Source organism: Hermetia illucens, chromosome 4 (assembly GCF_905115235.1).
Source record: "Hermetia illucens chromosome 4, iHerIll2.2.curated.20191125, whole genome shotgun sequence".
Lineage (NCBI taxonomy): Eukaryota > Metazoa > Arthropoda > Insecta > Diptera > Stratiomyidae > Hermetia > Hermetia illucens.
Window position 1 is genome coordinate 100,853,442 of NC_051852.1, and position 20,731 is coordinate 100,874,172.

General features: G+C 41.6%; 1 protein-coding gene across 2 annotated transcripts in view; it reads left to right on the forward strand.

The window, feature by feature from the left end:
* The first annotated feature begins 2,729 nt into the window (after nt 1–2,729).
* Nucleotides 2,730–20,731, forward strand: part of LOC119656280 (RNA-binding protein 24-like) — a 123,553-nt gene continuing 105,551 nt past the window's right edge. For both annotated transcript variants that reach the window (XM_038062707.1, XM_038062709.1), the window contains exon 1: nt 2,730–3,182. The gene's annotated coding sequence lies outside the window, so the exon portion shown is untranslated. The remainder of the gene's footprint in view (nt 3,183–20,731) is intronic.

Here is a 20,731-nt window from a genome sequence, read left to right on the forward strand (position 1 = left end):
CCTCAAGGAGACGTTGAAAAATGCACTCGAGATGGGCTAAGTGCTCAGACTCAGTGGAAGAAGCGACCAAAACATCATCCAAGTATACGAAACAGAAATCAAGGTTTGAAAGGTTTGCGCCGGATTGCACAATCCGAAAGTCGTCTGGGTGAACTCGAAGAGTCCAAAGGGTGTGCATATTGCCGTCTTTGGTACGTCTTCTGGAGCTATTGGAGGATTGATGATATGCCTTGGTTAAGTCCAAGGTCGAAAAGATGCGGCAATTCGCGAGGTGATGCGCAAAGTCGTGGACGAGTAAAATTGGATATCGGTCAGGAACAGTCTGTGCATTTAGCCTTCTGTAATCCCCACATTGGCGCCATTCGCTGTTTGGCTTAGGGACCATATAGAGTGGGGAAGACCAACAGCTGTTTGAGGGCCTGCAGATACCCTGTTGAACGAGTTGTTCAAACTCTTTCCGCGCAATGGCCAGTTTCTGGGATGGTAGAGTACGCACCTTCGAGAAGATCGGGGAACCAGTAGTGTTAATGTGGTGCTGCACATTGTGCTTCACTGGTTTAGAAACTACACTCGGTAGTAATCTGTTTTTTGAGGTGAGGCGAATTTACACGGGATCATACATTTAGTGGCTTTCTCGTCGAATCAATACTTCGCCGAACAAATACTTCGGTCCATAGGTTGTCCTGACTACCGCCCTTTTCGAGCGGAAGACCGCGAGCGAACTCGCGATCTGGCGCCCGAACGCTGAGCCTCCAGCGTCGCCCTCATTTCAGCCATACCGGCCACTAGTGCGGCTATTTCACGCTGCAGCTTGCCAACTTCGTCAGAAGGCTGCTGAATGGCCGCTATTGTTGGATGTGCGTGCACGTTATCAGCCGCAGCCGCCAGCGCCTCCAATGTCGGCTACCAGGAGGATGGACTCTTCTTCCAGATCTACAATCGCGTGGTTAAATTTGGTTGCGTCAGCCGTTATTCCGGACATGTGGAACTGCGCCTTCAAATGGACGAACCACAGTTCCGAATTCCATCGCCAAAATGGAGGGACGCGGACAGCGAGGGCGGTCACCTGAGGGTCCGATGGGCCTGCCGCGTCTTGATTGTCGAACGATATAACTAAAGCTAAGTTAACGACGCCAGTGTTGTCGAAGACGCGGCTGTACCGAATTCTAACAAGGCCCTGACAGTTTAGCCAGTGGATGCCCTTCATCATACTAACAGAGCTAAAGCGAGTCCTCCTAACTTCGCCTTTGGCCTACCTGGGTTTTTCTCCCTCTTGGGCTTGGATTTGAGTTTCTTGGGATAACTTCCCTCTTATTAATTGCTCGTTCATTTGATTCTCACTAGAATGGGGGTTATTAAATTCGCCGTGATATACACCTCTGTAGCACGGTAAGGTCAAGCTCACTGAGGCTACCAGCTATCAGATTCCTTTCAAAGGTAGAAATTTGATAGCATAATATACTCGCGCAGATGAATCTAAAAAATTGGATGGGACTGCCGGGTACATTAGGTGAATTCAAAGCATAATATGTCGGAACCCCTATACAATCACGGTGTTTTCGACACAAGTGTATGAGACAAACCTGTGTGTCGGAAGAACTTGCGGTAGGAGTACAGGCGTTCTAAAATCTACTCGGCCAGCACTCAAATCTGCCGTATCACTTCATATCAGATCTAAATTGGTCTAGGCGGTTGATAGCGAAGTAAAATCGATGTGAACAGCAGGACATAAAGGTATTGCCGACAATGAAAAAGTGGATGCGCTGGGTTAGGAGATTCCCGGTTGCGTTTGTGAGGTGTGGGTTTCTGTATGTGACATACAGATTTTACGATGAGAGGACGAGACCAAGTGCAACTAGTTTAATATCTTCTCAGCCTACTGGATAGGAGACTTCACTTAGCCAAACTTTCGTTGGACGTATAATATGCAAATAAGACAAGATCTAACACTAGCTGCTCATCCATTGGTCCTTTAGAATGTTTCAACTCTGCAAAAGTTCCGTTAAGTCAGATTATTAGCAGACATAATTGCCTCCTATCATCATCATCAACGGCGCAATAATCGGTATCCGGTCTAAGCCTGTCTTCATAAGGAACTCCAGACATCCCAGTTTTGCGTCGAGGTTCACCAATTCGATATCCCTGCTTCCTATAGGGTACTGTAATCCTGTAGGGTATGAAGTGCTCTAACACACTTCAAGGTACAGATCCAATTGGATTGTGGTGTTATTATTAGGATAACTTCAAGCGGATTGGAAGGTGTTGCTTCAAGTAATAATTCAAATTTAAATTTTATTGATAAACTACTGTAAATTAATTGCTTTTACATCAAGTTATCTGCCCTGCTGTTGGTTTTGCCTTTGCAGGCTTACCAAGTAAAACTAATTTAACTAATCTGGAAATGTACTAGTACCTGACATGATAATGTTCAGAGAAAAACAGCCCGTACATATGTGGCCCTTCACACACAATTTCTACATTTTTATGCTCCAAGTTTCATATCAAAATATTATTGCATATCAATTGCGTGTAAATAACGCCTTGGAAAATCTGTACAATTGTACCACACTAGGACGCACCGGAAATGACGCGCTTGCAATAAAACTTCCTCTCGCTCTCCCGTGAATTCACGTGAAGAAGACGGTCCTCGCTCCACTCCTGGCTCTCTCGCGTGAGGAAAATCTCGCACGGAAAGCGCCGCGGTGCCGCCACGAGCTGGGAAAGCGCCCGACAACGCCACAGTCGTTCGCTATCCGTCCGTGGAGTAGGAAGTCTGCTTTCAGTTGTCGCTTTCGCCTGTTCGTTTGTGTGTTTAGTCCACGGTTTCGTTGTTTATTTTTTGCCTCGATTGCAGGAAAAGCCGGAAAACAGAGCAAACGTCTTTGTGTTGTGCGTCAGCGTGTGTCTCGTTCCGATCGTTCGATTGCAGCCGCCGTTATCGTCCGTTCACACAAGTGATTTCAGATATTTCACGAGAAAAGTGTGAGAAAGTGTTTGGTTTCCCTCCCGATTGCACTTTTGTTTATTTTGGGAAGTTGTGGAATTGTGCGAATGCACTCTCGTAAACACAAAGGATTTATGAATCAGTGCGTCGTCGTCCGAGTTGAATTTGGTTTGTGAACTACTCCGAGGAGAACTGCCGAGTCGCCCCCTGCGCACAGTGGATAAATCGCATTCGCAAGGTATGTCGTTAGCTAAGCACTGTCCGCAGCTCCTGCACAGGCTGCCTGGCGGTTGCATAATTTGGAATGTGCTTGGGGAGTGGAGTCGGGACGGCATCCAGAGCAGCACCAAATGCCAAAAGTCATAGAACACGGGGGGCACCCGCGGGCCGTCCAGCTGCGTGCGCACATGCCTCCTCGACGATCGCGGAATTTGATCCACAAAAAAGACAGACTAGAACGCAGCTCGGGGAAAACACGGCGGTCGACGCTGCCAGGGCCATCCGGGCAGGCTAGCCTGGCGGCGCGGGGATTCGAGCTGCTGCTCCCTCGGCTATCACCTTTGTCACCCTCTGGCCCGTGTCGTGGGCTCGATCGGAAATCAACTGGAAAACGACTCACTGCCAGGCTTTCTTCTTGCGAAGCAGCTGAGGTACGGCTCCCGATTTTCCGGACCATGGAAAGAGAGGGTCACATTGTCCCTGCAGCCGATAAATAGGAGACACGGGCTCATAGCGTACCCTCGTCCGTAATTCCTGTTATTGGTTCTGGGGCCAGTGTTGTCGATTTCGATTGGGACTGGGTTCTTGATTTCTTTTGGAAAATTGTTGGGGGCTTTTGCATGAAATTCAAGTAGTTAACGTATTTATTTTTGAAGCAAGCAAGGCCAATATTTTTGGTTACAAAAGTATTCACTTTATTTGCGAAACAGATTTTCTTCTTGGCAAAATAAGTAATTCGTTAACAAACTGTATTTCGGGAACCACCCCGTTACTTCATTTAATCATATACAGTACTTCGGGAATCAATGCTTTTGTTCTTCAGCGCAAGGATCTCGCATCTTTTAAAAAAAAAAATAAAACAAATGGGAAATTGTTTACCCTTTTTTTATGCCTTATCCCTAGACGGGAAAACTCCTAATATGGTTTGTCTGGCACCTTCGTTTTCGAATTTTTCCTTTACAGAAAAAGTGGTAGGAGGCTGCTCTGTGGGGAGCATCTCGGATCTAACAGAATAGTTACCTTTTCTGATGCTTGTAGCTTTCGCCACTCCCCTCTGAACACTCTGCTCTTCACTTCAGCTACCTAGCTAAGGACGGCCTTCCTGGTTTTCGATCGTATAAACTTTTCAGTATTTTTGGTTTGCAAGAAACGTTTGGAATTCTATTTTGTTAAGGCATCCGAGATTTCATTTTCTCCTGCCCCGGAGTAGTTTCACCAAATTGAATCTAGTAATAGAGTTCAATCGGCTTCTATACTCAACGCTTCCTGAGGGGTTAAATTACTGTTCAACGGCCCAGTTTGACTATCGCCGAACATTGCGATGAGCCTGTCCTTCAATCGCATGTCAATTCTGCTTTATCCTGAAAGGCAGTTGCATAATGTCCCAGAGGTGAAGCTCACTTTTCCTTTTTATTCGAAAGGTTAACTCTAGAATCCTGTTCTGTTTTTTCGCCATGTGTGTAAAGAACCTAAGTACATCAGGATTACTTTATACCGTCCACTAAACAGATATGTAGGGATTTGAGAATTTTAGAAGGCATTAAAGTACTGGTTTGGTCCTCGCAATATTTCTTCCAATGTTCTGTGCCCCTGGCATCTGTTGTTTCTACTAAACTAAAGGTATTAGTCTATGAAAAGCTCTTATTATAGTGGTCTGAATATATTTATCCAAGAGCTGTAACTAGAGTAGTACATGGAGAGCTGCGTTGCATTGCAGGTCCACTATGCTGGTAACACCTAGATATATAGTTCTTTGTAATGAGGCTAGTTTACAGTGAAAATTCCTTTGTTATATATAGAGATAGATATTATGATATATATAGAGATTAGTCAGTTTCTTCTTTACAAACAAAATCTTGTTAAAATCGGTTCAATGTCTGTCTGTCCGTCACACGCAGAAACGACTATATAGATTGACACAAAATTTCATCCAGTGAGTTACATCTTTTTATGTTGAATTTAGGGGGGAGGTCCTCATACATTCAAAAGAAGGCTGTAAAATTTTTTTCTACCGAATTGTTGGGTAACAAATGAAAGGTTTTGATTAGTACTTTTCGATGCCAGACTTAATTTCGTTGAAAGTGATGATTCCTTTAGCGGAGCCACACTCAGAAATTATCCAACCGAGAAATCTGAAAAAAAATATTTTGCCTCTATATAGTGACTGGGGCTTAAAATATATACTCTCCATATCGACATATACTCAAATTCAGTTAATAATTGTGTGTTACTATGTTTTTGGGGAAACTGATTAGAAACCTCTTAAATTTATCCAGAAGTTATAAAAACAGCAATATAGAAGATCGTTATCCCCAGGTTTGATCAAAATCGTACTATTACTGTTCAAGTTACATTAGCTCAAAGTTGTCTTTTCGGGGTAAATTTACTACTGGATTGTGCAAATGATAGTTCTGCACTTAAATATACTTACACAAGAAGCAAACAAAACCTTTCATATCTGATGTTTCGAGCTTCCGATTTCCCGACTTGTTTGTAAATAATACCGTTGTGATTTTATTTGGATTTACTTTAAGTCCGAGCTTGAGGCACCTATATTTCTATACATCGTTCCGATATTTCGACCAACAGCTAGCATAACCACGTCGTCCCCATAACCTTTGCTGTGCATTGACAGACTTTGCAGTTCACAGAATAATGCGAACAATGCCCACTTCAGGGCATAGTAATCTCTGCTTCAACATAGCATAGTTAAAGTTTCATGGACATCATGCTCGCTGGCGTCATCACGAAATTCCCAAAGGACGCACAGTCAAAAATCGCGTAACTCACCTTTCAATGTTGCGTCCTCTATCTTTGAAACGAAGAAATGAAGAGCAGACTCACAGAACTTGCCACGCTGGTAAGTATGTTAGCTTTCATTTAGTCATGGTGAGCTTAGCCCCTTCTCGTGAACGTGACGCTCAACCTCTCTATACATTTCAGCGAGAATGATGTTAAGCTGATCTGTCTGAGGTTCTTTGGGTTTAATCTTCCTCAAGTTTTGTTATGAAGATTGCCTTAAGAGTCTGCCAAGAGATGGGCATGTAGCTCTACGATATATCACTCTTTTGCATTACTAACTATTTGCCACCCATGCCACTGGCAACCACTGGTTTCGCAGTCTTCCAATTCCTCTTACAGTACTTATGATTTGCAGAAATGCTAACTTTCTCCCCCTCACTTCTGTCATCTGTTCTCCCAACTTTGTGAAAGTTACATCCAGTTTTCTAGGAGGGTCCGCTTTGGACAAAGGGTCTGTCTCCACAGCTTCCACGCTTTGCAGTTGCTCACAGTTTGATCTCGCTTCGGACATTTCACAAGCCTTTCATGCTGGTTGACGCTCAAGCTTAATCTGTCGTCATTTCTCTTGCTTTTATAAGCACGATTCTTCTGAATCTGGTTCTGTTTCCACCGAGGATCCGTTTTGCCGTCTTTGCCTCTGGCAATAGGACAAGCCTCTTGAAAGCATTCGAAAAGCGTGCGATTGTCAATTGATTTTCTGTTCCTAAAGGAGGTCTCATAAAGAACTTCACTTCATTCCCTAAGAGATGACCGACTTTTGTTCAACCCGTTTTCCTAGAATTCCATCTTTGTACTGTAGTCTGTTCGTCCACAATAGTTGTTGTTGTTGTTGTAGTAAAGTAACGGTAGTCTGAATTATCACTGCTTCGTCTAGCAAACGCAGGTATGAGATCAGCTGAAGTGATGAAATCGAATAGCTACACTCCGCTACTTCTCCAAAAAATATGTTGAGTGTTCGGATCTCAACTTATTAAGAACTCAAGACGACTTGATTCTGCATACGCTACCTTAGTTTTTGCTTTGGCGAAGGACACAAACAATTATAGGGTAATTACGCAAAAGCAACTATCGCGTTTCTCCTTTTGCCATTAATCTGGTATTGAAAGATGACTTTAACTAGGTCCTGGGAACAGAATTGTTTTAACGAGGTTGTCTCTAACAATTTTGATACCGGTTCTCGGACTTCTAGATCTTTTTTCGTATCCTAGTCCCTTTAACTGATCTAATATTACAGATTTTATGAAATTGAATCAATGTCTCTTGGACTAGAAAGATATAAAGACAATCTTACAGCTTTGCCAGCTTTACTATCAGCAGAAACGCCTGTTGCAGGTTAATTTGATCAACTCTTATGGTTTTGACATTGGCGTAATCTTATATTCAATAGAAAACAGATAGAAGCCTATGCTATAATCGGTAGCTCTAATGCCAAAGACCCTATCTCTCGCAAGAGAGTAACATGTCCAATGGCGTTTACTAACACTTATAGAACACCAGCGAACCAGAGTGTCTGAAGGAACTCAGTCTATTGGGGACACTACAAAGGAAAAATCCTAAGATAATCGACGTAAAGAAAGTAATAGATAGTGAAGAGAGTGAAGTTCGTTGATGAACAATAAAAATAGTTGCGAATGCAGAATGGATCTTTATGGTACACCAAAGGAAGGATATATTGTGGAAATGATGATTCGATCAAAACTTACCTCAGATATCTTCTTCTTCGCAGCGCTTTCAAGTATCTTAGTCCAGTGATGATGAGTTGTATGTGTATTGGCCGCGACTTTCTCTAGCCATTCAAGAATTAAGAATTGACTTACAGAATAAATTCTGAAATTTTCTTCATAGTTTTGTAAAATAGCAGGAATTATAACATTACATTATTCAGTCAAAACTATTCCATCATTTCTTACAATTTGTTTTAACTTCTTGATCACTTTGATAATGACGATGCTGTAGAGTTTTGATGCGACAAATCCCCGACACGTGAGCCATACGGCCTTCTAGGATACGCTAGTGTATTCCAAACGAAGGTACTGGCGATACTAGAAGCTTATCAATTGCTAGAGGTATGATTGGAGCCCCAAGCGTAATATAGTATTCTGATCGATAGCCGACCCAACATCAAGTCTTTGTACTCAGTGGCAAGATTCTCCTGACTGTTGGGGCAGTGCAGATGAACGGTTATAGGAAAATAGAGAGGTATGAGCATCCCGTCGGATTGCTAGTCCCTTGGTGAGCGTATCCGTCGTATCGCTGGCGTGAAGGAAGGAATTTACTCCCACTACTTGTCAGCCGCAGATTTCAGATAGCGAAGATTCACCACCTAAGCTGAGTTCAAAACGATCTAGCCATCCTACAGAAAAAGCGGATAACGAGAGCTTTTTGCTTAGACGCATGCAAATGCATTGTCCCATGCATTCTCTGATCTCTCGAGTGGCTAGATTCTAGATTCTAGGCTAGACGTTCCTCGACTCGGCTATTGATACCTGCCTATCCCTACTGTTCGTGATATAATATTTGCACTGTCAAGTCTGGCAGTTTTCCCTGTTTAGGAATAGCTTTGTCCCCGAGATTATTTTTAGTAGAAGAATGGTCATGGCCGTCCCACCCACCACTATATCACAACGTCCTTTGGATCTTGGGATTCTCACGTCATGTTCCATTAAGTAGGGCCTGCGATTGTGTTATCGTTAATGGTTTGATTTATACAGAACTTGGTCTTGGACTGATATCGGCATCTTAAACTTTTGCGACAACCACCATTGGTGTATTTATTTGACCGCGTACACAACTCGCCTCTCAACATGTACAGACGTCAAGCTGGAGGCCCAACATCTTTGGACGAGAAAATGAAGGTTGTAAAACATTAAATCTACCAATGACCAATATTGACGAACTTTTCTCTCTGGATAGGTCGAACCAAACAAAACTTTTTAAGTGGTTTTGCATTATTTTCATGGGGATCCCAATATCGACTCGTTTGTTTTAAACTGCAATTCATTTCTATCCCTTTTAATAATTCATTCAAGTTTTGTGACAAATAGGAGTAAGTTGCTTAAGCATGGGGTGAGAAGGAGTAAATGTTTGTCGTTAGAAGTTAGAAAATCTGAGCAGTGAATAATTCTGTAAGCTCTGAGTGCATTATTATCTTTCTGCAAGAATGTGGTTTGGTTCGCCAAGTTTCCTAACAATTCTTTAATGCAATGAACAAAACGAAGCCACTCGATGCGTATGTATCTCTTCAGGCAACACTGCATTCCCACCAAAAGTACGATGATACTGATCCGAATAGTTCTGTTTTCTTATTCAAATTTAAAGTTGCATTTTCCGATGCCGGCCAGATGTTCCGTGCACCAAAAGCCACCACTGCTCTGTACCGTGCCATGCTCGTCAAACGGGGGCAATTTTTGAGTTTTGGAAGCCTTAACAGTTTATGTTCTGACTCTTAACCTCTCGGCCTGTACCGCTCTGCCGACACCAAAATGATAAATACAATGTATGATGCTTATGGTGAACCTGAAAGCAAAATTACTACCGTGGAACCGGTCGCTAACCATCCATCCGTGTGCTCGTCATTTTCCGACTATTCAGCTGTTGGATGAATTGCGCGCGGTTTACGCGTTCCGGTGCCAGTTAACATTCGTTGTTGGAAAAGATAAAAACATCTGAAAACATTGAAGATTTCAGTACTTGCGAGCAATGGAATTTCGCTTTTTATTGCAGCGCACATGACCGACCGAGCAGCCAACAAAGTAGAGTACATGAGAATATTGGAGCATTTACCCACAGCTAACTGTTTTCGTATTTATTTCAGGCTATTTACGAAAAAGATCTTCATTTTTCGACTCTTCAGTTCACTTAAGGGGAATCTGTATTTTAAAATTTTGCATAATTTTTTTTTCTAATACTAGAAAGTAGTCTTAAACGTACTTCCATCTCTGCCTGCATCAGACCCCATTCCTAAAATTCAGTATCTCTACATTCGGAACAATCTTTAGTTTCTTAGTGCTATGACGTCTCTTTATCCAGGAAACCAATCGCTAGTGTCTGCGGTGGATGGCCGTCATACTTTCGTTTGAATGCACTTAGAAATTTCCTTACTCCCTGATGCAGGGTATAACAGATTGGAAGTCTCACAAAAAAGAACATTTGGTTAGGAAAAGGCACCTTAAATTCGAAAATAAAATCTGCCTTCTAAGATATGTGTTGGCCTGGAAACACATATCATACACGAAAATTGCAACCAAAACTGTATCAGTCGGTTTTTAATGGTTGTTACGGGAATCCGATTATGATCCCAAGACTGAGGCTTGAAATACAATCTAGACGAGGCACATGTTGAAAGAACTTACGGTGAGAGCCGCATTACACTCCTTCAGTGCTATCGGTATCCCTTTTATCAGTTCAGAGATTTGAAGTTTTTCCGAAGAACGTACAACTCTCATTATTTTGCCAATTAGGTTTTCTTTGGAGCTCATTACTTTGATGTTAGGTGTTAACCTTGAATAATAGCCAGGCTAAGAACATATATTCCGTAATCGTAAAATTCATATACATGCTCCCATCAGAGTCCAAGTCTGTTCAGATTTTTGCTCCCCATCGACTTAATCACTTCGATAAGATACTTTGAAAAGAATCTCCAAAATTGAATCTATTACTTTACAAAAGTCTTCTGGTAGATTTTGTCGTTCGCACCGCAATCACTATGTGGACAGTGTGTGTTCAGGTTGGCGGGGTTTTCTTTTGTCAGTGAGCAGCGATGTGCATTGCTGCAATTCAGGTCCCAACCCCGGGCGCTCAGGCTGCAACGAACGACAGCACATTACCATGAAAGGAAAGTACCGACGACGACAAAACCAGATTGTAAATTCATCCATTGATGCGATGGGAACAGATGTGTCGGGAGTATCGATCAGCTGGTCCAAAGAACAATGACCCGAAACAGCATTCTTGAAAGGATCTACGGCTCGTGTTCTTTTCGGTAGTGGGTATACGCCAGACGATTTAGTTGCTCGAACAAAAGGGTCGTGAGTTTGAGATGCATCTGCTGGAGATTATTTCAATTTTAGATTGTTATGGACGAGAAAAAATCGGAGCAGTTGAGCTGCATAACTGACTATGATTATACTTGCGCCTCGCGTAATATCGAAATTTATTCTGTTTACTTCCCTTCACCTTTCATATGTATCTACCTTGAAAGCTCATCCCCAATTATTTCAGTGAAAACTGTTTTGAATAAACACGCCGAAATCTGTCTTTCCAAAATCTAATCCTTGTAAGTGTAGGTGAAACTTGGTAGATACGCGGTAGCTGCCGTATCTATTAAATTTCACCTACACTTTCAATTTCCTTATTATCCGGTCGAACTCGAAAAGAACATTAATCAAAAAATGGACCAGCCACACCGATAGACCAACTAGAGAGCTTGATACAGCCAACAACAAACACGGCACAATCGTCGTTTTTACGAGGGTTGTGCTTTTACAAATTTCAGAGTATTCGTCCTTTATCTACACTTTGGCCCCTTTCGTCTTACCATAAAAAAGTTCTCTGCAATTATTTGCCTTTTGCGTTGTTCCTACGTTTGTTGATGTTTTGAAAATATATGTGTATATCATACGGTAATCTGGTGATGGCGTCATATCTTTGGTAAAGGGATTCAGATTGCGTTTTACGTCATAGTAAAAACTGGAATGGTTTTCTCAGAGATGGAAAGCAATAATTCTTCAATATATTCGTGTGTATATTTGAATGTGTTAGTTTGAACAGTAGTTGATGGCATTTCAGGATGAAGTAAACAGAAGCTACGTAGAAGCAGGGGAGCGGATTTAACTATTCGACAGGATAATGCCATTTAATAGGTATGCTCCCCAGTAATTTATAAATTGTATGAAGTTAGCGGATTGCGCTTTGCTAAAATATAAACATTCCTCACAGCATTTGCGTGGGACATAAATTGAAATTAAACTCAACATCCCTACTGGAAAGGACACTGGGGAGAAATGTTGAACTGTGTGTTTGCTGGAAAGTGATGCTCGTTATTGTTTGAACGTTGAAAAAGATAGTGCTGCGCCATGACTCAGGATTGCCTGGTCGCCAATTTTTAAGGTTTTGTGTAAAGCAAACCCTTATTCAAATCGGTTTACTGTCCGTCTGTCCGTCACACGCATTTTTCTCGGAGACGGTTGTAGCGATTTACACCAAATTTGGTGGAAAGGTGGGAACTGCAAACGAGCACGCATACAGTGAGCTACGCAATTCTACACTGACTTTAAGGGGGGTCCTCATACATGCAAAAGAGGGGTGTAAATTTTTTTCATCAAATATAGTCATGAAATGAAAGGTCTCGGTTAGTACTTTCTGAAGCCGGTATTAGTTTTGACATTTGTTGGAAAGGTAAGGAGTGCAAGGGGTTGGAATTGATAATTTCTTTAATGGACTCATTCTCAGAAACTACCTAACCGAAAAATCTGAAAAAAAAAATCAAGAAGCTGCCGCTATATGGTGCCTAGGGTCCGATATACCCCCCATAAGGATATCTGTTCATTTTGCAGCAATATAGGGTATAATATGGAGCATGATCCGACCAACTTTCGTGAAAATCGCAATATTACCAACAAAGTTATAATACATCAAAGTTGTCGTCTCTTTCCAAATTTAAGACTTTGAATGTCAATATCATCTGTAGATATTCTCACATAACATTTGCATATATTACGTGCTATGTACTATGGGACTAATGGGACAAATGCACACTCAAATGTCTTTATAAAAGAAATGCACAAAACCTTTCATACCTGAAGCATCCAACTTCGGTTTCTCGACTTGTTTCATATTTGGATCGTAGCATGACACTTTTATTTCGATTATGTTAGCATTATGTAGTGAAACTTCAAACATCTGTCGTTTAAAGGACCAATTTGAAAAATAATTCAGAATCCGCTGTGTCTGGGTATGTTAAAGAAGAAATAATTTCAAAAAATTATATAATTTAATTTGTACATATGAAGGATAATAATAATCGTTGGCACAACAATCCAATTGGATTAGGGCCTTGAAGTAAGTTAGAGCATTTCGTTTAAGAGCGTAGCGTTCACTACAGGATTACAGTACCCTATAGGAGACAATGTGGTCAGCATTGCGCCCGAGAATATTACCCTCATTTGACTCAGGTATTCATTCACAGCTGAGTCGCCTGGTATCCGACGTCACATCACGATACAAATTCCACTGCCACCAATGTGATTTGAACCGCGACCTTTCATACGGCAGCCTTGTGCTCTAACCACTCAGGTATCCGGACATATGAAGGGCATTTTTCAAAATAGTTGTCATCCCTTTCGATGCAGCTGGCGAAGGGGAGGAAACATTTTTTGATGTCTACCTTGAAAAAGTTTCTCGCCATTTCTTTCGTCCACTTCTCTATCTTCCCATTCACTTATTCGGCCATGGAAAACCTGTTTAAATGGTCACGTTCAAGAAAGTCAACAGATGATCTTAAGAATGCGTCCAAATGAGTTAAGGAGTTCCTTTGTGGTGTTGTCCGTTTGAGGTCTTACCAACATGCCCCTCTTATTCTAAATCATCCTTTTCAATCTTTTTAGGCCCTCACAGTATCTTATCACGTTAAAAATCTCCCCTTTAGTCAGATATTCAATCGAAATTATGCTTATATGATCCCAAAGCACTCCCCATCGCCTTTTTGTTTGTAGCGCTCCCAAAACTCTTTGGAGACCCGCATTCGATTCAACTTGTGTTGTTTCAGCTTTCCCGATTTTCGTCAGTCACAATTGAAGATTTTCCGCTCCCCTGATTGTAATGTACGGAAGTATCGTCCTGTTTAAACTCACGATGCCATTTGTACATCACAATAAACGTGAAAGATCTCAACTAGACTTTTAGTTTTGGAGTTAATAATTAGTAGTCTTTTACCTTTTATTTTGGGGAATCCCACAGGGATCCATCGCCGAAAGTGACATAGATTTGATCTAATTATTTAACGATGCATTATTATTTTCTTCGATCCGACAAGTCAGCTAAAACGAGCGAAAACTATTTGATAGTCATTGGCAAATATACTACCTTAACTGAGATATAAAAATCAACGAGGCCAAAACGTAAAATCTATTTTCCGCAAACAGTCTAGATTTATCCACAAAAAATCCAAACACCTAGCCCAACACAATAGTGAGGAGTTCACGATCAAGTATTTAGGAATTAATCTTCATGAATTTCTGAGATTTAGCTCAGTAGTAGTTAGTAGAATCTGCTCGCAAGGCGGTAGGTCTATGTACCAAAACTAAGCTGACTTTTTGTAAAGCTCACTATTTATGGGATCGATGGAAAAATGTGAGGCTTTCGAACTCCTTACCTTATGTCATTGTCCTGGCTTGTTTTAGAATTGAAGTCTACCAACGAACAAAGATGAAACCCTTTCAAGAGTTCGCCCTCACTCTGAAACAGATTCTTCTAAAGGATGGGGAATCATTCAAACCCTTTTATAAGACATCAATACCAACGGACCAGCACAACCTCATTAATTACATTTCTAATGCCCTGTCAAATTGTGAGCACTAACGCAATTCTGGATCCTTATTCCTGCGTACAGTTGCTGGCAACCACGAAGCCTATAAAAAACCCTGTATGACGACAGTGTCGCAACTTTGCCAAAAAAGTTCAGCGACTATATAACTTCTGTCACTAAATCTATCATCATGCATTTGGTAATGATGATCCTAAAGATATCTTTCAGATTCATTGAAGATAACCCTCCGAGGTGTTTTTATCGTTTGAATAAGCCGGCCAGCTGTAGACTGGGTGAAAAGTCAACGAGACGCTATACGCTTCTATCTCTTGTTTTCGTGAAGACTAATTTCTCCTCTCATTCCTGAGTGGGTTTGGGGTGTGTTGAGGTAGATATAGTTCGTGGATATTTGTCAGACTCTTTATTGTTTCATACATTGTGAGTTGAGCGGGAATTCCAGCGTATAAAGTGGACAATCTGGGCCTATGCGAAATAAGATGTTGGAATTCTGGAAAGTACTCTTCTCCCTCTTGCCGCACTCTGACACGAATTCGATGTCGGGTTGCTTCTGATGGCTATCGCAAGGGTCGCTCTCTTGACCTAGGAGCCGGTTTCTGGCAGACCTTATCGACGCCGTACGAGCAATCAGATCAATCACTTCGGGGTAGTTTTAAACCCAGCTGTCGCTCGACAGTGAGAGAGCTGTCTTGCTGATCGAACGGCAGATACACTGAGTAACGCTTGGTTATATCTATGAGCATTGGGTCGTCATCAAAAATGCTCTTTTCTCGGGTACTACACAGGTCGTCGGCCATGCCTCGAAATGATGTCATAAGGTCTTGGTGACTACAGAATCGTGGAAGCGGATCGATGGACGAAACTGACCGGTGCGAGTGATGGCAGGCGTGACGCCCTCGAATTTTGATACGGAGCGTAATCCGGAGAAGTTCATTATAGTGCACTCCGTGACGAGAGAATTTGCTATTGCAGTGGTCAGGGAAATGGAAGATGCCGCAAATCGCAATGATTTCAGAACTATGTACTGCATCACGAAGGAGCTTGCATGTGGTCGACTTCTCATCCACGATGATGAACAACTGAAGAGGTGGAAAGAACACTTCACGATGGTTCTTAATCGTATCACATCTGGTGAGGTTCCCCTTGTGAATGAAATGGCTAGTCATCATAACATGCGGATACGAACTGTCCCTCCAAGCAGAAGAGAAATCATTCCGGGTGCTAATACATTTGAACGGAGTAAAGCCGCTGGGCTTGACGATTTCTCCGCAGAGTTATATTTCACTGCATTTGCAGTTAAGGCAGATCTGCAATTTCCACTCGACGGAAATCTTGGTAATCCAAGACTTTTCCCAGAGAGTGGAAGAAGAATATGATCGTCAATTCCAAAGAAACGAGCTCGTTTTGTGTGCCACAGTTGGAGAGATATCTGCGTACTTCCTGCTGTCACAAAGATAATAACTAGAATAATCTTGGAGCGCATCAGAGAAAATCTCGAATGCTTGATCGACAGAGAGCAGGCTGGTTTCCACTCCGGATCTTCCCGCATTGACCACATCAACACCCTACGGATCATTTTCGAACAGTACGTGGAATTTAGATTTTCACTTGGCCTGCTCTTCATGGATTTCGAAGGATCTTTGGATAGTGTGAACAGGGAGTTTATCTAGGGTGTTCTACGCATGAGGAACATTCTGAAAAAACTGGTACTTATTATCAGAATGAAATATGATGACGCAAAACGTCACGTACTGCATTAAAATAAGTTTTTACGATCCAAAGCGGGATCCGCCATAGTTGGATCTTGTTACCGATATTATTTCTTCTTATTACTGTGACGTTCTTCATGTTGCCTTGTCCGGAGGGCCTGAAGGATTTCAATGGACGATGACATCTTTCCTCAGACACTTCGACTACGCTGATGACATCTCTTAAAGAGTCATGAACCTTGGTCAAAGAGCTCTGGATTTGGAAAGAGAGGCAAGTAGAGTTAGATTGAAGATAAACACCAACAAAATGTTCTCAGTGTGAAGGGGCATCGCACTTTCCCTATCTGCATTAATGGCCAGAGCATCGAAAGTGTTGATCAATTTGTATATCTAGGAAGCTAGGTTTCTGCCAACGGTGGCACCGAACTATATGTCGGTCGACGCATTAACAGCGTTAGATCTGCTTTCGCTACTGTCCGAATTTGACGTAGCATTGACTTTTTTCGAAGATGGCGTTTTGGTCTAAACATTTGGTTCCCTGTTATCTGGAATCAAATGACGACTGTGTTTAAACCTGCTTCAATTTCCGAAAGATCGGGGCACAAAGTCACGAGGCTGAAGTACAAAAGTTCTGTCGATCGAACCAACGATGACTTACTTATTAGCTTCTTTTTTGGATTATTTTATGCCATGACAGCATCAATTATTCGAATAGAAAAAGGCAATCTTCCATTAGGAACTCTCTCAAATTAGATAAGATGAAATGAAACACTCATTCTGGGAACAGCGCCTGCTTTTCCCATTTCTCCTCAACCTCTCATATGGAAATTTCCAAATAAAGTGGCCTGGAGGATACTCCTCAGCATACGATCTATATATCCAGGCCTGGCTTCTCAAATAATGCTGGCTCATTCATTTCAGCATTCGTTCCTTGTAAATTTGATTCGCTTAATGAGATATAATTTGGATAAGTCAAGTGAGTACTTTTAAGCAAAGCCCAATTCGACAAATCTATTCCCAAGGTAAAACATGGAAATATACTTTGGCCTCTATTTATCCTTTGTAAGGTTTTGTGCAAATTAAAATTCTTAAAATGTATTCATCGTTCTTAGTTTGTCAGTCCCTCCGTCTGTCTGCAGATGTTAGCTGCATGCAGTTTATTTTGAAAGGAGTGATCTACCGGTAACTATGAAATCTCATTAATTTCGCTGCACTTGAATAACACGTGAAACGGGGTGTAAGATTATCCTGAATATATATAGGATATCAGCCCCTGGGGCTTTGGTCAATACTTAAAAAAATAAGTGTGATGTCGCTAAATCCGAAATTGCTTCATTTCACTATCTGCACCCATAAAATCTTATAGTATTCTACCATATTTTACACAATCATCAAGAACAAGTATAATATAGACAATAACGCTGGACAGTTTAAGGGGCGAAGAATTCTGCGTGCGATCATAGGGACCCGCAAATGAAATTATTTTTGTGCAGTGGTGCTGTCAGCTAAATGAAGTTGCCACGCCTGAGATGGTGAAGAAAGTGTGCCCGGTTTGACTTTCAATTAGATTGAATGTGTGGTAACGCGATCGAAAGGCTGACTTTCAACAAGCTCCCATTGGAACGTTGTAGGATGTGTCAGCCGAATGGTTGGTATTGCAATGCAGAAATAAGGTTTTGTTTCTTGCGATTTATGGTATAGGTAAAATGCTTCACATCCGACCAAAGAGCATTTCAAACCATAAACTAAAAGAGAAGAACTAGTGTCTTTAATTTATGACGGTACGCATGATTCGTCAAATGTCTCCATATGCTAGCGTCAAAACAATCGAAGAACGCGCCTCAATTCGATACATCCTTAGATATCATAGATTTTTAGTATGTATTCTATTAAAGTGAATAGTCTGATATAATAGAGACCCACCTTATAATTTTGTCAATTAGATTGGGATTTGCATCGAGTTCTACTAGCTTGTATTTTGATTGTCCAGGACCCTCTATTTCACTGTTGGATTCTTTCAGTACAAAGTGCTGATTAGCTAGTGTAGAACGCTCAATATCCCTTAACATGAATGGTTAGACGATGCCTCAGTCAGGTTGAGTCCTAGGGCTGACTGCCCGCTCTGCACCTACATATAGTGGTGGATACATTTCCCGATTTCAAAGATCATCCTTTGTCCTAGATATATGTATGTCCTAAAAAATCTACGTTTATTGTTCATCCTAGATTGTGCTGGTATTTTTCAATCAAATTTTCGAGCAACGCAAAATTATAAGAAGGATGCCTTTATGCTAGTTCGTTATTCTGATCCTTTCGATATGATCAAATAAATTGCCCAATTTCAACAAAATATTATCAATTCTCGGTATGAATATGACAAAAAAACGTTTTCTAGGTCTGAATATTATTTAGGTGCAAGTATCAGTAATATATTTGAAAAGAAAATGCGTTTACCAGGAGCTGTTAAAATATATGTTAAGTTGGGAGTTAGAAAATACACCATTCGCCATATTTCTTTGTATAGTAATAACTTCCGAATCATTTAAATTTACATATATTTCCCATGAAATAACATAATAGGGCAAATCCTTTTCATATTTCCGCAACTGTGTAAGCATTGCAGTGCGTGTGAAATTCCATTCTTATGTTCCTTTAAGAAATATGAAGAAAAAACTTCTTTCAATGTTGGCATTATGGTTGTCGGTGGTAGCCGCCGTCCGTGGGTTTTCTCCTTTTTTATCTAATGTGCCTATTTTTATTTATCTAGTCTGGACCTTGGGATTTATTCTTTTATTACCATGTATCATTTGAGTTGTGAATTGCCTGATAGATAATATTTATACCTCTACGCTCCTTGTGTCTGAAAGCTTCCGCTGTCTGCCTCTTTCTTATCTATCGAGAAACCGGCAATTTTATTAATTTGGCATTTTCGTTGCATGTCTAGGATCCATCCTATTTCCATAAATTAAGCTTTGCCGTTAGGTAATTGTCTGATACATATTATTCCTAAGAGTTGCAAATTTCGTTATGTGTAAAAGTTATTAATGAAATTGAAGTTGTCAAAAACAAAAGCTTTCAATTGAGGCATCATTCAGTCTGATGCGATTTATGGTGATCGTTCAAATCAACTCACAATAGGGATGATAGGATTTTGACGGCTAATGACGACTTCTAATTTCTGACATTTGCTGTTAGTTGTCATTAGTGGAGCTCACCATTCAATCATAAACAAGCTTTCGGTACGTTAATGTTTGGAAATTATCAAAATGTTCTATCAAAATTTTGTTGTTTTATTGGAATATCAAGAGTCTTTCTTTTAAAATAGGGTCGTCATGATCAATGGTCCCCCTGAATTCATCATCATCAACGGCGCAACAACCGGTATCCGGTCTAGGCCTGCCTTAATAAGGAACTCCAGACATCCCGGTTTTGCGCCGAGGTCCACCAATTCGATATCCCTAAAAGCTGTCTGGCGTCCTGGCCCACGCCATCGCTCCATCTTAGGCAGGGTCTGCCTCGTCTTCTTTTCCTACCATAGATATTGCCCTTATAGACTTTTCGGGTGGGATCATCTTCATCCATACGGATTAAGTGACCCGCCCACCATAACCTATTGAGCCGGATTTTATCCACAACCGGACGGTCATAGTATCGCTCATAGATTTCGTCATTGTGTAGGCTACGGAATCGTCCATCCTCATGTAGGGGGAAGGATTCTTCTCTCGAACGCGGCCAAGAGTTCGCAATTTTTCTTGCTAAGAACCCAAGTTTCCGAGGAATACATGAGGACTGGCAAGATCATAGTCTTGTACAGTAAGAGCTTTGACCCTATGGTGAGACGTTTCGAGCGGAACAGTCTTTGTAAGCTGAAGTAGGCTCTGTTGGCTGACAACAACCGTGCGCGGATTTCATCATCGTAGTTGTTATCGGTTGTGATTTTCGACCCTAGATAGGAGAAATTGTCAACGGTCTCAAAGTTGTATTCCCCTATCCTTATTCTTGTTCGTGCTTGTGTTTGACCAGTGCGGTTTGATGTTGTTGGTTGATTCGTCTTCGGTGCTGACGTTGCCACCATGTATTTTGTCTTGCCTTCATTGATGTGCAGCCCAAGATCTCGCGCCGCCTGCTCGATCTGGATGAAGGCAGTTTGAACGTCTCGGGTGGTTCTTCCCATGATGTCGATATCGTCAGCATAGGCCAGTAGTTGGGTGGACTTGAAGAGGATCGTACCTCTTGCATTCACCTCAGCATCACGGATCACCTTCTCGAGGGCCAGGTTAAAGAGGACGCATGATAGCGCATCCCCTTGTCGTAGACCGTTGTTGATGTCGAATGGTCTTGAGAGTGATCCTGCTGCTTTTATCTGGCCTCGCACATTGGTCAGGGTCAGCCTAGTCAGTCTTATTAATTTCGTCGGGATACCGAATTCTCTCATGGCCGTGTACAGTTTTACCCTGGCTATGCTATCATAGGCGGCTTTAAAGTCGATGAACAGATGGTGCAACTGTTGTCCAT